The following is a 14,565-nucleotide window of genomic DNA, read 5'->3' as shown; positions in this document are numbered from 1 at the left end:
ATCTTGTCTTTTCACTTTATTATGATCAGATTCTGCAGGTAAAATTAAAATAATAAGGTGACTTGACTTGGACTTGACTTGACATAGCCTGTGACTTGACTTGGACTTGACTTGACATAGCCTGTGACTTGACTTGACTTGACTTGCCCAAGAAAAAAATACTTGGGACTTACTTGAGACTTGAAGGTTAAGACTTGAGACTTACTTGAGACTTGCACATGTGTGACTTGGTCCCATCTCTGGCAAATATTGCCCCTTAATGTAATAGTTAATTTCTGACACTTGTGACAGCTATGTTTCTTGAGACGGCTGACCTGAGTCTGCAATCACTGGCAGGTGATGGGACATGCTCCAGTGAAGCGTCTCACTGCCTCTTATTTTACATTTTATAACATTAACATTATTTTCTCACTTATAAATCTTCAAAGACCACAGAAGGGCTACTGAGTGCAATATATTACTGCACACTTTTTTTGTGTTCAGTCCAGGATCCAATGGAAACAATTGTTTCTCAGAAATTTCAGTAACTAAATGAAGTGAGGTATAACGGGGCTAAAGGCACCGTGGGGTAAAAGGCTCATTTGATTTGATTTTCTACAAAATCTACCACAGCATTGTTGCAGTGTTGCAAATTTATGTAGCTAATTAAAATCCCTGAAATTTCTTTTGAGACAAAATACTTTATATAATTTTTAGTTTTGTTTAAGTTCATTAAATCAAACATTTTTCAATATCTGTTCAATAAGTGAAATTATAGCATTTGGGGCTAAAAAACTAAATACAAAAAAACCCTGTTGCAGGGGTTGTAACGTTAGTAGGAGGAGGCAGACGAGGAGTGCGGATCTAAATGCAGGTTTTATTTAACAAGGTGAAAACTAGACAGACAGGAACAAAGGAAACATCCACGATGGGAGAACTGAAACAAAAACGCGAAAACATTCAAAGGGTACATGAACAGAGTGAGCAGGGCAAACCATCAACATCCAGGCATCTACAAACAACAATCGACAGAGACTGAACAAACAACCAGGGTTTAAATACAGAGGGGTAATGAAGAGGGGGATTGTAGTTCATGAGAGGTGACATGAGAAACACGGGGCAGACAACCAGGAATCGTAACAGGGGTTAAAGGCCCCTAATTTTTTTTTTTTGACTTTTTAAATTAGTTATTTTGAGCAAGCATCATCTTAATTTATTACTCAAAAAAGCATCTTAGTGTCTCAAAATGATTTGCATTAGTTGACTGTGACGCGGGGGCGTGGTCAAGCGCCCGTCCGGGAGAGAAAGTGGTAAGGGCGCTTGCACCTGAGCTAAATTATGTCTCTAATTTCAGTGAACATGGGGAGAGCGCCATAAAAGCAGCCACAGAACCTCTAGTGGGGGAGAGAGTCAGGGACAAAGAAAAGCACAAACATAAACGCACAATGACGGACATGCCCGTAATTCTCTCTCTCTCGAACCGTCGTCACCGGCCGCCTTTATCCCTCGCGGGACCCATCAGGCCGATTGGGGACCGGGCGTGTGACATTCTAGCCCGGTCCCGCCCCCCTCCGCTCCACATTGACAAATTGTGCACTTTAACTATTACCTCGGTATCTGCACGATATCACTTTAAACCCCATAGGAGCCTTTTACCCCAAGAGTTTGCTCCCTCACCACCTTTTTTATTTGTATTTATTTTTAATTTAGTTTTTACAAAATTTTAATCAAAACAACTTTTCTATTACCATTATTATTTATTTTCACACAAATTATGTTGCTCCATCAATTTTCAATAAAAATAAATATTTGATTTTTACCTTGATACATTTTGTGACCAGTCTTTAGCCCTGTTTTACGCTACTGTTTGCTTTAAAGTGTTTGATAGCATTGCACCACCAGCATATCAAACTGGTCTCACGTTACTATACATTTATTTGTGCAAATTTATTTTAAAACATTTTCGTGAAAATGTAAAAGTTTTCACGTATCAGCAGTTTCCTGGTGAAATCAACACTAGAGGCGCTACAACAACAATGACCTTTATTCCCTTTCACAAAAATCAAGAGTAAAGAGGCAGAGCCTAATTTCATAAACACTTATTTTCAACACTGTTCCTCACACAATGATATTGTATGATATTGAAACACTTTTACCATATGTTCAAGTATGCTTAAATTGCACTGTAGCTCAACTGATAAAGTGTTGCACTTCTGAAGGGCACAGAGTTGATGCATGAGCCGAAAGTGTCATAGAAGCAGCACCAAATGATGTAGTTGGTTCTGCAATTGCATTTTTCATGTCACATTTGCTTTCCAGACACTATCGGTTAGGTTTAAGGTTTAGGGTAGAGGCTAGGTATTGTTGATTTAAAACTCGATAGAGCATTAACCATGAAAACCTCATTTTGTTTGCGTTTAGTGCCACACAGTTGATATTTTACCTTCGAACTGCTATGATATACAAAATGTAAGGGGCCACTTAATATAATTTAAAATGCACAGTTATGTAATTTTCATGAAATGAGGCTGAGATCAAATGAATGAGCATGAAGTATTCTTTTCTGATCTCTTTTGGCGATTTTCGATTTTCTTCTTGTCTCATATATTCTCCTATTGTCTTGCCTTCTCTTCTCTTCTCTTCTCTTCTCTTCTCTTCTCTTCTCTTCTCTTCTCTTCTCTTCTCTTCTCTTCTCTTCTCACCAATGAAAAGGCCTGAGGCTCCCAAAAGAGGCCAGAAGACCAACAGCCTTGTCATGGCAACAATGCATCTTTGGGCTAACAAGCTGAAGGCTTGTCATAGACACCCCCACTTGAAGTGAACTGCAGTATATATGTTGGTATGGGCTCATCTCTAAGTGTCAGCTGATGTTACACATTAATGGCACTTTTCCACTGCACGTTATGGTTCGACCCAACTTGACACTGATCGCTTTACTTTTTTGAGCTTGCTTTTCCACTGCAGTTTAGTACCACCTCAACGTGGGTGGGATTATAGGCTGATCGTCATAGCTGCGCAACCTCTACTGCCGTGACATAATTTTAAACGTGACACAAACATTACTGACCATAAACAATAACATGACCGCTAGCTGTTAGCTACTAGCTTATCGTGCTGCATAAAGCAGTTGTTGCATGGTGATTTTACACATGTGTAACAGTTAAATTGGCCTGGCTGTTTTAGAAGCAAGCTTTCCAGTAGCTGGTCAACTAAATAAAGTAAAGTAGGAGTGGTGGTGGTGTAGTGGTCTAAATCACATAGCTGTTAATCAGAAGGACGCTGGTTCGATCCCCACGGCCAACACCATTGTGTCCTTGAGCAAGGCACTTAACTCCAGGTTGCTCTGGGGGGATTGTCCCTGTAATAAGTGCACTGTAAGTTGCTTTGGATAAAAGCGTCTGCCAAATTTACATAAATGTAAATCTTACATAGAGCAGAATATAGATTTAACGTACCATCCTCCATCGTTGGACCGTGTCCAGGGCACTCTCCCTCCCATTGCTCATCAGTGTATTACCATAGATAGCATCCATTTAGTTGAACCACTTCCACTTTCTTCTGTTTGAACCACTCTGGCTGTTGTGGTCCTTGATGTTCTGTAGTCACTTTAAATGTTTTGGTAACTTTTCCCTACACTGTTGGTAGGTCCGGTGTTAGCCGTGTGCAGCCAACAGCTGAGACACTTCCTGAATGGCTTTTTCGTTTCACGTCGTTTCGTTTGTTGCTAACGAGAGGAACGTCTGCACCTCGTTTATTGACCACAGTGTGGTTTTGCGCACAGCCATTTCATTTTACAATTCGAAAGTCGTGTGAACAAATGATATTGCTATCACTGTTGCTAACATTAAAACTAGCGTGTTGATGTCCAGTGATGCAATTCCAATGGTGCTGGTAGTGACGATTCTCTCTGACCAATCAGTGATCAGCAGGCTTATGACGTCACATTTAACATCGGTCGGGTCGGCTCTCTTGGAACCTCGACCGAGGTGGTACTAAAAAAGGTACCAGGTACTATCCACAGTCGAAAACCCCCAAAAAGCAAACAGAGTCTAGCTGAGCTGTACCGTGCAGTGGAAAAGAGCCATAAGGCCACTCAGAGAAGTGCACTTACCCCAGCCCCCCACCCAACCCCCTACCACCCTCTGTCCAAACTGTCACATTGCAATCTGAGAGCAATCAGGCCCAGTGAAGGCTATATGCTTTCCTTGAGCTACAGTACTGTGCTTGTCTGCTTGTTGCAGGTACACACTGACAGCCACAAATGCTGCTTGATTAGCCTGCTTCCTCCAGAAATCTTTTACTTAGGGCCAAATAATGGCAGGCCTTGGAAATAATTACTCAGAATGAGTGAGGCGCCAGCACTGGGCTTTAATGTCTTTGTCCTTTATTACTGCTTTTTTCCCTCAACTAACATTTCAGTACTCCATGGTCATTCAGTCACATTGGCCTTAATGAAACTCAGCTGAAGTGTCAGTCAAGCAGGTTGCCAGATGCTGGGAGTCGGTGGAAGTTGGCTTTGCGGTGCAGGGAGGCGAAGAGGAGCTGGAGAACTGTTATTGTTTGTTTACTTTCCAATGGCATGCATTCAGATGGATTTATTCAGTGAGCTAGCCATGGGCTAGAGGTGATTTACTGGATTATTCCCAGACTCCCTCATCTGGACTCTGATTGACAAACAGAGAGTGAAGTCAACTTTAATACTAACGGCAGGTTGTCTTATGAATCGGAAGCTTTATCTACATCCTCTCTGGCTTATTATAGCACCAGTAAATGCACTGCGGCAGACACATAGCTAACAAATGTATGTTCTTAAAACGTTATCCAAACGTTACATTGTGGTTGTTGGAATGTAAACATGTCCAGTTTTCTTATTGTGAGTAGAATGTTATTTAAAGGTTAGGATAACATTTGTGAAAATGTACCTAAAAACTTAATTTGTGAAATTCTTCATCAGCTTTCACTCTCAGAATTTTTCTTTAAAGGCATCTCGTTTAAAAAATTTACTAAAATATATATATATACAGTATAGATATATAATATATATAAAGTTGTAATAACTTTTATCAAAAACTAATAACATCATAAGGAGGTTCCAAGAAAGGGATAGCACAACCAAAAATGAAAATTCTGAATGAATTTCCTGTATGACTTGAGATGTTAGGCAGAATGACAGTATCAGTCACTATTCACTTTTATTGCATCTTTTTTTCCCACACAGTGAAAGTGTATGATGACTGAGGCTTTCATGTTCATGCAAGAAATTCATACAAGATTTTGTTGTTGTTGAGTGAATCAGTATCATATTTAACTACATTTTTTTCAAACCTTTTCATAACGTTAGCCATAGTTGTTGTCACGTTACCTGATAGGTGGGAAAACCGTATAATACATATCCATGAAACTAGCCTTGGACCTTTTTTAGAGTTCTAAGCAGACAGCTTCCAAGAATCTTTCTCTGAGAGCTCTTTGTGTATCTGGAGTTGACTGATTTACAGATGTTGGCCATTTTCATTTCGGAAAGATCACGGTCACATGTGGCTGTCATGGGTAGAGACCCTTGTCTTTAAAACTCATTTATCACTGCCAACACTCATTTAACACTGCCAATGAAAAGCACTATTTTACACAAAAATAAATATTATTGTAATATTTTAAGTTTCCACAGTGAAAATATTTTACTGTAGAAGTTCATTGGATATTGAGGTTTGCATTCTGCAATAATCTTTATTATGTTGGTATGAAAAAGCCAACATATTGTTATCATCTATCTATCTATCTATCTATCTATCTATCTATCTATCTATCTATCTATCTATCTACAGGGTTGGGAGGGTTACATTTCAAATGTATTCCACAACAGATTACAGAATACATGCTGAAAAATGTAATTTGTAACATTCCGTTAGATTGCGCATTCCGATAAGTCAGTAACATCTTCTAAATACTTTGGATTACTTCTTCAGCACTAGTAGATTTTTTCATTTGTTTTGACTATAAAAACTCTGTCAGTACAGTAAGAAAAATACACATGTTAAAAATTAATTCTATGAAAAACCAAAATATCTTATGCAGTGTTGTTTCTAAAACAAGATCAATCAAACTTATCTTGTTTTATGGATTTTTTGATATTTTTAGAGGAAAAGAATACAAACATTATTATCAAGAATCAGATTTTTGCCCTAATATCAAAGGTATGTTCATGCCTGGTAATGTGCTTGTAAAATGGCTAGAAATAGCATTTTAGCTTAGCGTAAAGCTGACAATTTACACAAGGTTTATTTATATTTCTTAGGCTCCAAACTTACTTCAAACGTACTTCTCTGTCTGCTCGTATGAATGTAAACACATCATAAGAAAGTGTTTCACCACTGTTCAAATAAACTTTGTATCGCATCATTTATATGTATAAATGTTTTCCATTTGAAAGGACTAATTATTAAATGAAACAAATGACAATAAAATGCAAAGTAATGTACTCAGTAATCACCAAGGATTTAAATTGTAACTGAAGTGGAATACAGTTACTTATATTTTGTATTTTCAATACATAATCCCATTACATATATTCCGTTACTCCCTGAACCTGTCTGTCTGTTTTTCTGTCTGTCTGTCTGTATATTGTACTGTATGTCACATTTACAGTACCTTAGCACAATGAAATTCTGCAGGCAAAGAAGGCATGGGCAAACATTGAGCATGTGTGAAACCAGCAAAAAATGAATTGTCAAGCAGACTCTTTTAAATGTTGTGCTTTATGCTCTGTGAGAGTGAAGTAAAGAAACTCACCACTACAATGATATCCTTGTCCATTGTGAATATTTAGTGTAGCTGTTTGCGAAGCACCACCCAGTGCGCCCACACAGAGGTCACTGCCAATCCAAGCAACTTCCTATTGGTCAACGTGGTGAATCAAAGTGTTCCCAACGTGAATTCCACTTGAAATTCTTAGCTAAATGTAGTCCATCACGTGAAATTCACAATTGCGTGTATTCTCATTCTGATCACTGTATTTCGCTCACAGAATTTTGCCTTGCGAAGGTAAATGTGAACGTGTCTTGATATGTAGAGATCATTTTAATTAAGCCCTTATTAGGTTGATTTCCCAAAAAAGTTTAAAACTGTGGCTTCAAAACATTGTTCTATTTATTTGAGCATCTCAACCAGCCATCGCAATATTGTCTCGACCAATGACCTGACTTTAGGGCTGGACTATACATTTGTCTGACCAATAGCAGGCAGGATTTGCTGGGCAAACCTGTTTGAAAACCATTTAAATCAATATTTATGCAATTGTCAATAATGCTTATTTTAAATGCATAGTTCAGAGGGGATATTAGGCATCATGACAGCTTCAGTCACCATCCACTTTCATTGCTTTCATTGCATCTTCTTTACATACTATGAAAGTGAATGGCAACTGAGGCTTTCCATTTCTGCCTACCATTTCCTTTTATGTTCCATGGAAAAATGTCATACAGGTTTGTTACAACAGGAGGAACATCTCCACCCTGTGTTTTGTAACCTAGACCACCTAGATGCACCTCAAATTTAATGGTGCTTTACTACAATATAACAATGTTATGTGTATGTTTAAAAGTGCTGCTTTTTGTTCCAACTTGTCTTACAGGTTTAAATCTTGTGTTTGTTGTTCCTGCATAAATGTGTTATTATTGCAGTGGCTATGTTTTCTGCAGCCATCTCAGCTCTGTGAACTCACAGATCAGTTCTGTTTTCTTTTTAAAAAGTATTATATGTAATCAAAGGAAGATGTGGACTCATGAGTCACACATAAATACAACATACAAAACCCAAGAGACAAAAAAATGTAGCCCATTCAGATAGCTTTGATCACATTTGAGAATATTCAGGTGCTCCATTTTTGTCAAAGATGCAAACAGTAGACACCGGTGCCCTGAAAAAGGGGCAGAGAGAATGTACCTGCTCGAGAAGTGTGAGAGGAGCGAGTGAGTTACACAAAAAATGTTTGTGGATGTCACTGCAGAAATGAGCCGAGTGTATTCCGGCATACAGGGATCCACAGAAACAGCTTGATTGTGAAATGCTAAATGAGACTCGCCGCATTCTGCAAACACCACACCATACATGACTCTAGGCTCTCTGTAGTGCTTTGTTAAACCCACAGTGTCATCATGAGGTTTTATAATTAGCTCATTCCTTCAAGATAAAAGCAAGCTCTTCTTGATTATGCCCCCAACCTTTAATGTAGGTTTGCCTTTTTCCGGTTGCTGTTGTCACAACACTAGATTTTTGTGTGCTGAAGCATTTGGGACTGACAGAAAAAGCCATTACTTAAATGGATGGTAAAACAATGCCATTATTTACACACCCTCATGACTTGTTGACCCTCATGATGGTGTTAGTGAGGAGGTTACTCTAAGTTACCATTTTGTTGTAAGGAAAAAGGATTGAATGAAAGTGAATGGTGACTGAGGCTAAAATCTGCCTTACAACTCCTTTTGAGTTTCAAGGTACTGCATGAAGTCATACAGATATATAAAAATATATAGAGCGTGTGTAAATGATGACAGAATTATCATTTTTCTGTGAACTTTAACTAGGATGTCACACTGTACCAAAGCACTAGCACATCCCATCACTGTTGTCTTGTAGAAGGGCCATATGCTTTTATCTAGATTACATGCAAGAATATTCAAGTTTGCTCTGAGGTCTCTTCCTGATTTTTCATTCATTAGCCAAAGACATCAATTCTACTTAAGATCGTAAAACCAACAGTAAATCTTAAAGTCAGCACTAAATGCATTCATTGGTCAGAGTGCTACATGTTGATTAATCAGTGCATGAATATAGCCCATATAGCTCTATATATGTTACGTTTAGGCATCATAGGTGTGTTCCTGATGCAAATGCTGTTCCAAGCAGTTGGCAAATAATGCTGCCTTGATGTGAATTTTTGGTCCAAAATGTTAAAAGTGTTGCATGTATACTTCAAGGATAAGGCAAGCCCAGAATGTGGTGTGTTTTGCACTCTAATAATTATTCCAAAATATGTCAATTAAATATACAAGTATATTCAAAATATTTAATTTATTTCTGAACTGTTATCTTTATAAACTACTGAATGCATAATTAAATATACTAAAAGTTCATTAGATACTGAAAAGTATAAAAATTTACAATTTGATTCAATATACAGTACTTTGTGTGCTACGGGGCACATTAAAGTAACGTAGGACCCTGGGTCTGACTGTTCCCCATTGATGTGGGAGAATAGGATGGTCTATGTTGCGAATGAGTTTTGCCCCTCTGCAGCCACAGGAATTAAGTCCTGTTAAGCCTGTGCATTAATACGGTTCTTGTGCTATGTATTTTTTGCTTGTTGGAGTATTGTGTTTTTAGCTTAGCAACATGCTAATGGGAAATTCCATTGGAATCAAATATGAGAGTGCATTTAGTCGCTCATGAGGAAAGCTAGTAGTGTGGTGTGAACTGTTGCTGCCAATGTAAAGCGGGTCATTCACTTATGAGGTTCCATGATTGATACCTTAGAAGGTAGCAACCTACAGTATGTAGAAAGTAGCAAGTACTAGTTTTTGGAACAGAGTTTTATGTCCTGGCTATTACATGTTCAAAAACAGGCTTGCATACACCAAATGAGAATCTTGAGAAGTAGTTACGAATAATTATTTAATATTAATTGAAATATTTTTCAATTATCATTTATAAAAATGTGAATATATAATTCTTTATATATATATAAAATTAGCCTGTGATCTGGAATACGAATTCAGTCTTGCGTAGCCAGACCTTTGACTAAAACTGCAAAGATCTGGCCTGTATAGCAGCTTAAATTAGCCATGAACCATCCACTTAGACAGGAAGAGCCATCTTACTGACAAGTAAAGTGATCAGTATCAACCGGTTTTGCCGTTCAGGGGCAGGGTTATCTTAGATGTGACTTAATACAAGACCAGGGTGCAAAAAATACATAAATAATTAAAAAAAAAAATTTAGGAATTGCACAAAATCTTTTTGGAAAATGTGTAGAAAGTCTAGGTACAGCATACAAAACCAAATTCTCCTTTCACAGACATATGAAAGAAAACAATGGAGAACAAAACAAAGATTTACTTGCTACTACATAGCTCAAATGAAACTCTGAAAATCATTAAAAGGTTGGATTACCTTTTTTGAACTTGGCAAACATTGGCAAGTCTAGTGGTGGTGGCAGAGTGGGCTAAAGCACATAACTGTTAATCAGAAGGTCGCTAGTTCGATCCCCACGGCCACCACCATTGTGTCCTTGAGCAAGGCACTTAACTCCAGGTTGCTCCGGGGGGATTGTCCATGTATACGTGCACTGTAAGTCACTTTGGATAAAAGCATCTGCCAAATGCTTAAAATGTAAATGTAAAAATGTCTAGTGATTATTTAATCGTTAAAAGCACTCATTGTATCAACACGGAACCTTGTAAAAATTACTCTGTTTTCAGGTATATTGATATAATGTCCTGTAGGCTTTTTTACTCACAGAAGTTCCATCAAACCAGCCAATTATATTGGTGCTTATTAGATTGAGAAAGTGTTTTCCAGTTTTGTGTGCAATATGCATCAGACAGTTAGTGCACTGTCTGTGGGAGGTCTGTGGAAGAGACTATGAATAAACTGGCACAAATACATTTTTATACACCAAGTGCTGATTGTCACTTTCTCTAAAACTGTTGAAAAAGTACATTTTTATAAAGTAATTTTATACATATTTTTTTTTTTCCAAAAATAATTTATGCCTCCGAGCTCAGAATTTGTGTGAATTGCTTCAAAAAATGTGCATACCAATGAGGGAGAATTGCCTGGGATTCACCACAGGTACGACAGATGATTGTTTGTCTCAGATGATACACTCTGTCACAAACAGTTAAGCATTAACTGGTTTCAAGGGGGCTTCTAAATGGAGCGGACAGAATTATATGGTGCTTTCATTGATTGCAATCAGAGGGACCGGGAGGAGATTGCTGGCAGTCTAAATGGAGGAGACACCATGGAGAAATGGTTTGGAGGTGGGTGAGTAAAGGTTCAGGGTAGGGTAACGTACTGTTCTGAGGACAGCATGTGAGTGGCAGGGAGAGAAAAACAACACAGATTATCCATAAGACATGAGGCATGGCACTGATGGAAGAGCTGCCAGAAGCCTGATTGAGTGATTTACGTAGCTGGTGGCCAGAGAGATAGATGTGCATGCTGGGCACAGGTGGCACATTCAGCCAGAGCATGGCTCAGCACAGCAACCTCTACGGGTCACTGGTGGAACTCATGATCACGTCAGTGAAATTAAATCAGCAAACCCTATCAAAGTACCCATACAGTGACCCAAAAAGTAAAATGTACCAAAAGACACCAAGAGTCAATCAAAAGTCAGAGATTTCAAAAGTAACATTTCTCATTAAATTCTTCCAAAAGCAAATTGTCTGAGCTGTGCTATCCACTTTATTTGGATAACTCTATACTATTACTGAATATCATCAATGGTCTAATTTGTCTATATTTTATTCCTCCAGAGGAATTCTAGGAGAAACACCTGAGACAAAGTTGATACTTACATGAAACATACGCACACACACAAAAAATGTTATTGGTTTGAGCTGACTGGTCTAGTTGTACAAACTAAAATGCATTTATTTTCAGAGCAACTAAATAAGATGTAGTTAATTTTCTTAAGTTGGTCCAAATAAATTAATTTGATTAATCATTAGTATATGCCAGATGAGTAAGTGTAACAACACTAAAACTGATGCATTAGCAGTTTGATAGCAACTGCATAAAGAGCTAATCAGCACTCAAATAATCATCACTGGAAGTGAGAGTCCATCCTCAACCTAACAAGTGCCGATATTCACCACAATGGTAACTCCAAAAACTCCAGCCTAACAAACAATGATTTACTGTATATGCCAATATAACACAAAATTAAACATGAACAAATATCCTCATATTCTTATCTAACGAAAAAAAGCATAAAATAACACTTAGTTTCAACATTTGTTCACCCCATCTGATCACCTGCAAAGTATGCTGGGAAATGGAAATCCCTGCCCAGTTTCACCAATACAACAGTTAATATTAATGTAGTCCTAACTCAAATTGGTTAAGTAAACGTCAATTTTTCAAATTGAATTGGATAGAATGTAATGAAATCATGATCATGAAGATCAAATGTTCTAGAATTGTGTTGCTTTAGTGCGTTTTAATAAAGTAAAGTGAACAACCAGCACGAATCCCACCAGAGGACTCCATTGTGGTGTTAAAGTGCAACATCTGATCAATAGACTTTACATTGGGATAGTAGAGTAGAAGTTTTTTGACAAGGGGAATGTGGGGTATTTTAACATAATGATCAAAAGGCCTTCTAAAAATGAGCAAAGTGAAGGGTGAAAAAATAGGTTTAATGAGCACATGGCTGGAAAGGAGAGAATGATACTGATGCAATAATGATGGGATGAAGCCTGAGGAAGAAAAGAAGGCAGGAGATGGATTTCGAAATGACAGAGAAGCGCAGGTAGGAGGACGATGTTACAGAAAGAGAAGCAGCTCTGCAGACTCTGATTTAAGATGTTATCTCTGGAGTTGCAGGGGACAGGGCCCGGAGACCATCCCACACGCTTGCCTGTCTGTCATCAAGCATATGAGAAGCCAGTCAGCAATCTGATAGACCAGACAGGAGAACAGACACTGATTCTCTGCACAGAGAGAGATGGACGAGCAGAGCTTCTCTCAACTATTGAATAATTCTTTCTCTGTCTGTTATACAAGAAGGGTGGAGGCAAAGAAATCCACCTGGCATTCATTTGACTGTCAGTTCTCAGATTAAAGAGAAGGAGGTGAGTGCGAAGGAGGGATGGAAAGCGAGAGAATACACAGAGTACAGATGGAAATGAGGAGGAAACAAGCCAAGAGAATTCCTGTCAGCTCTGGTGACCTTTGACGGAGAAACTCAAGGTTTGCGAGATTGCCATCTTTCCCTCTCCATTCCTGTCACTTTTCCACAGAGAGGCGTGCCAAAATATGATGAAAGTCTGGCGTGAGTGGCTGTGACACAACATTTGACACCGTCAACTACAAACCCATTCTGCTGTCACACATACACACTGCCTCTTGGGGTAAATTGCTGTAATTTACATTATGCTTCTCAAAGAGAGGGGGAGGAAGCGGGCTGCTGTGGGGGCTTTCATGCTTAAACAAGTCTAATAGACTTTAGAGAAAGGTGCAGGTGATTTCTTTAATCCATTTAAAGTGTGCACACGTCTTTCAGCGAGAGCACATACCACTGCATTCAAGAGACAGTTCTTTCTTGAAACATCAAGCAAAGAAATTTTGAAGAGGGAAATGAGGTTTCGATTGAGGTGGTATTAACGTATTTCAGAGAGGTTATGTCATGTCATTTTGTATATACTCTGTAATATGGGAATGATTATATTCGAGGTTTGAAAAGGTGAAGCACATGTTGAGCTGCTGATATGAATAAGGATAAATATTCCCATGTGTGGATCTTTTTTTCCACCTCTCTTCATTTTTAGCATCGCTATCATTCATCGCAACTGTTAGTGCACATCTGAGCACAATATGGACACAGAGAAAGGAGTAATGATAAGAGTTTAAAAACCTAAAATTGTGAACCATTTTCTTTGTGGCTATTTACAGATGCCCAAACATGGGTGGCCATATACCCTAAAAGTACACAGTATGGTTGCAGATCCATGCAGAGCCGAGGGAGAAAAATACACTGGGGTAATGAAGCCTCAGTCCATAATAGCGCGCATATCTGTTGATTTAATTCACATACATGACTATTTCTTAAAGTAAAACTTTTTTAATGAGGAACAAATTACACCTTTAAAGATCTCTGGTGTTTAAACCACATAACAAAGCTTGCAACAGTATATATATTGCCTAATTACAAAACTTTCTAAAGACTTTGGACCAAATATGTTTTGACAATTAACAAAAATAGTATCCCATTATAATAAGAAATATTAGAAAAACAGAAAAAAATCAGGAAAACAACATATAGCATTAACATTTAATGCTCATGATCTTTTCTGTATGATGTAACTGTGTCAGTGCGCACAATACATCTCAGTATTAGAACATAACGAATTTAGCCAAAATTTTGAATATAAATCCAAATTACTGAAGGATCTGAAGTTGAGTAGACATGATGCATGGGGCTCTACATGTTTGTTATACATGTTTATTCCATTTTATTCAATTATTTATTTACTATATTTACAAGAATTGGTGATGATTGGAAAGATTATCTCATGTCGTTCATAATTAAAGCTTAATTATGAGTAACAAACAAAATGCTGTTTTCAGTGCCAGATGTAAACAAAAATGTTTAAAGCACGTCTAGACACACCTGCGTTCTGTTATGTGCAGGTTTACGGATTCTGAGGCCCCAAGCATCTGACCAAGCTGGGTCCCCATTTCGAAAATGTTTGCTTAAAAAATTACATTAAAATGTGTTTAAAATACATGTTTTAAATTCATCCTATCAACCATTGTAGCTAAGTACATTCAAATGTTTAATGAAATAAAAATCTTGTTAAAGAT

Source organism: Xyrauchen texanus, chromosome 17 (genome assembly GCF_025860055.1).
Source record: "Xyrauchen texanus isolate HMW12.3.18 chromosome 17, RBS_HiC_50CHRs, whole genome shotgun sequence".
NCBI lineage: Eukaryota > Metazoa > Chordata > Actinopteri > Cypriniformes > Catostomidae > Xyrauchen > Xyrauchen texanus.
The sequence above is the reverse complement of the archived record's forward strand: the minus strand, read 5'-3'. Positions refer to the sequence as shown.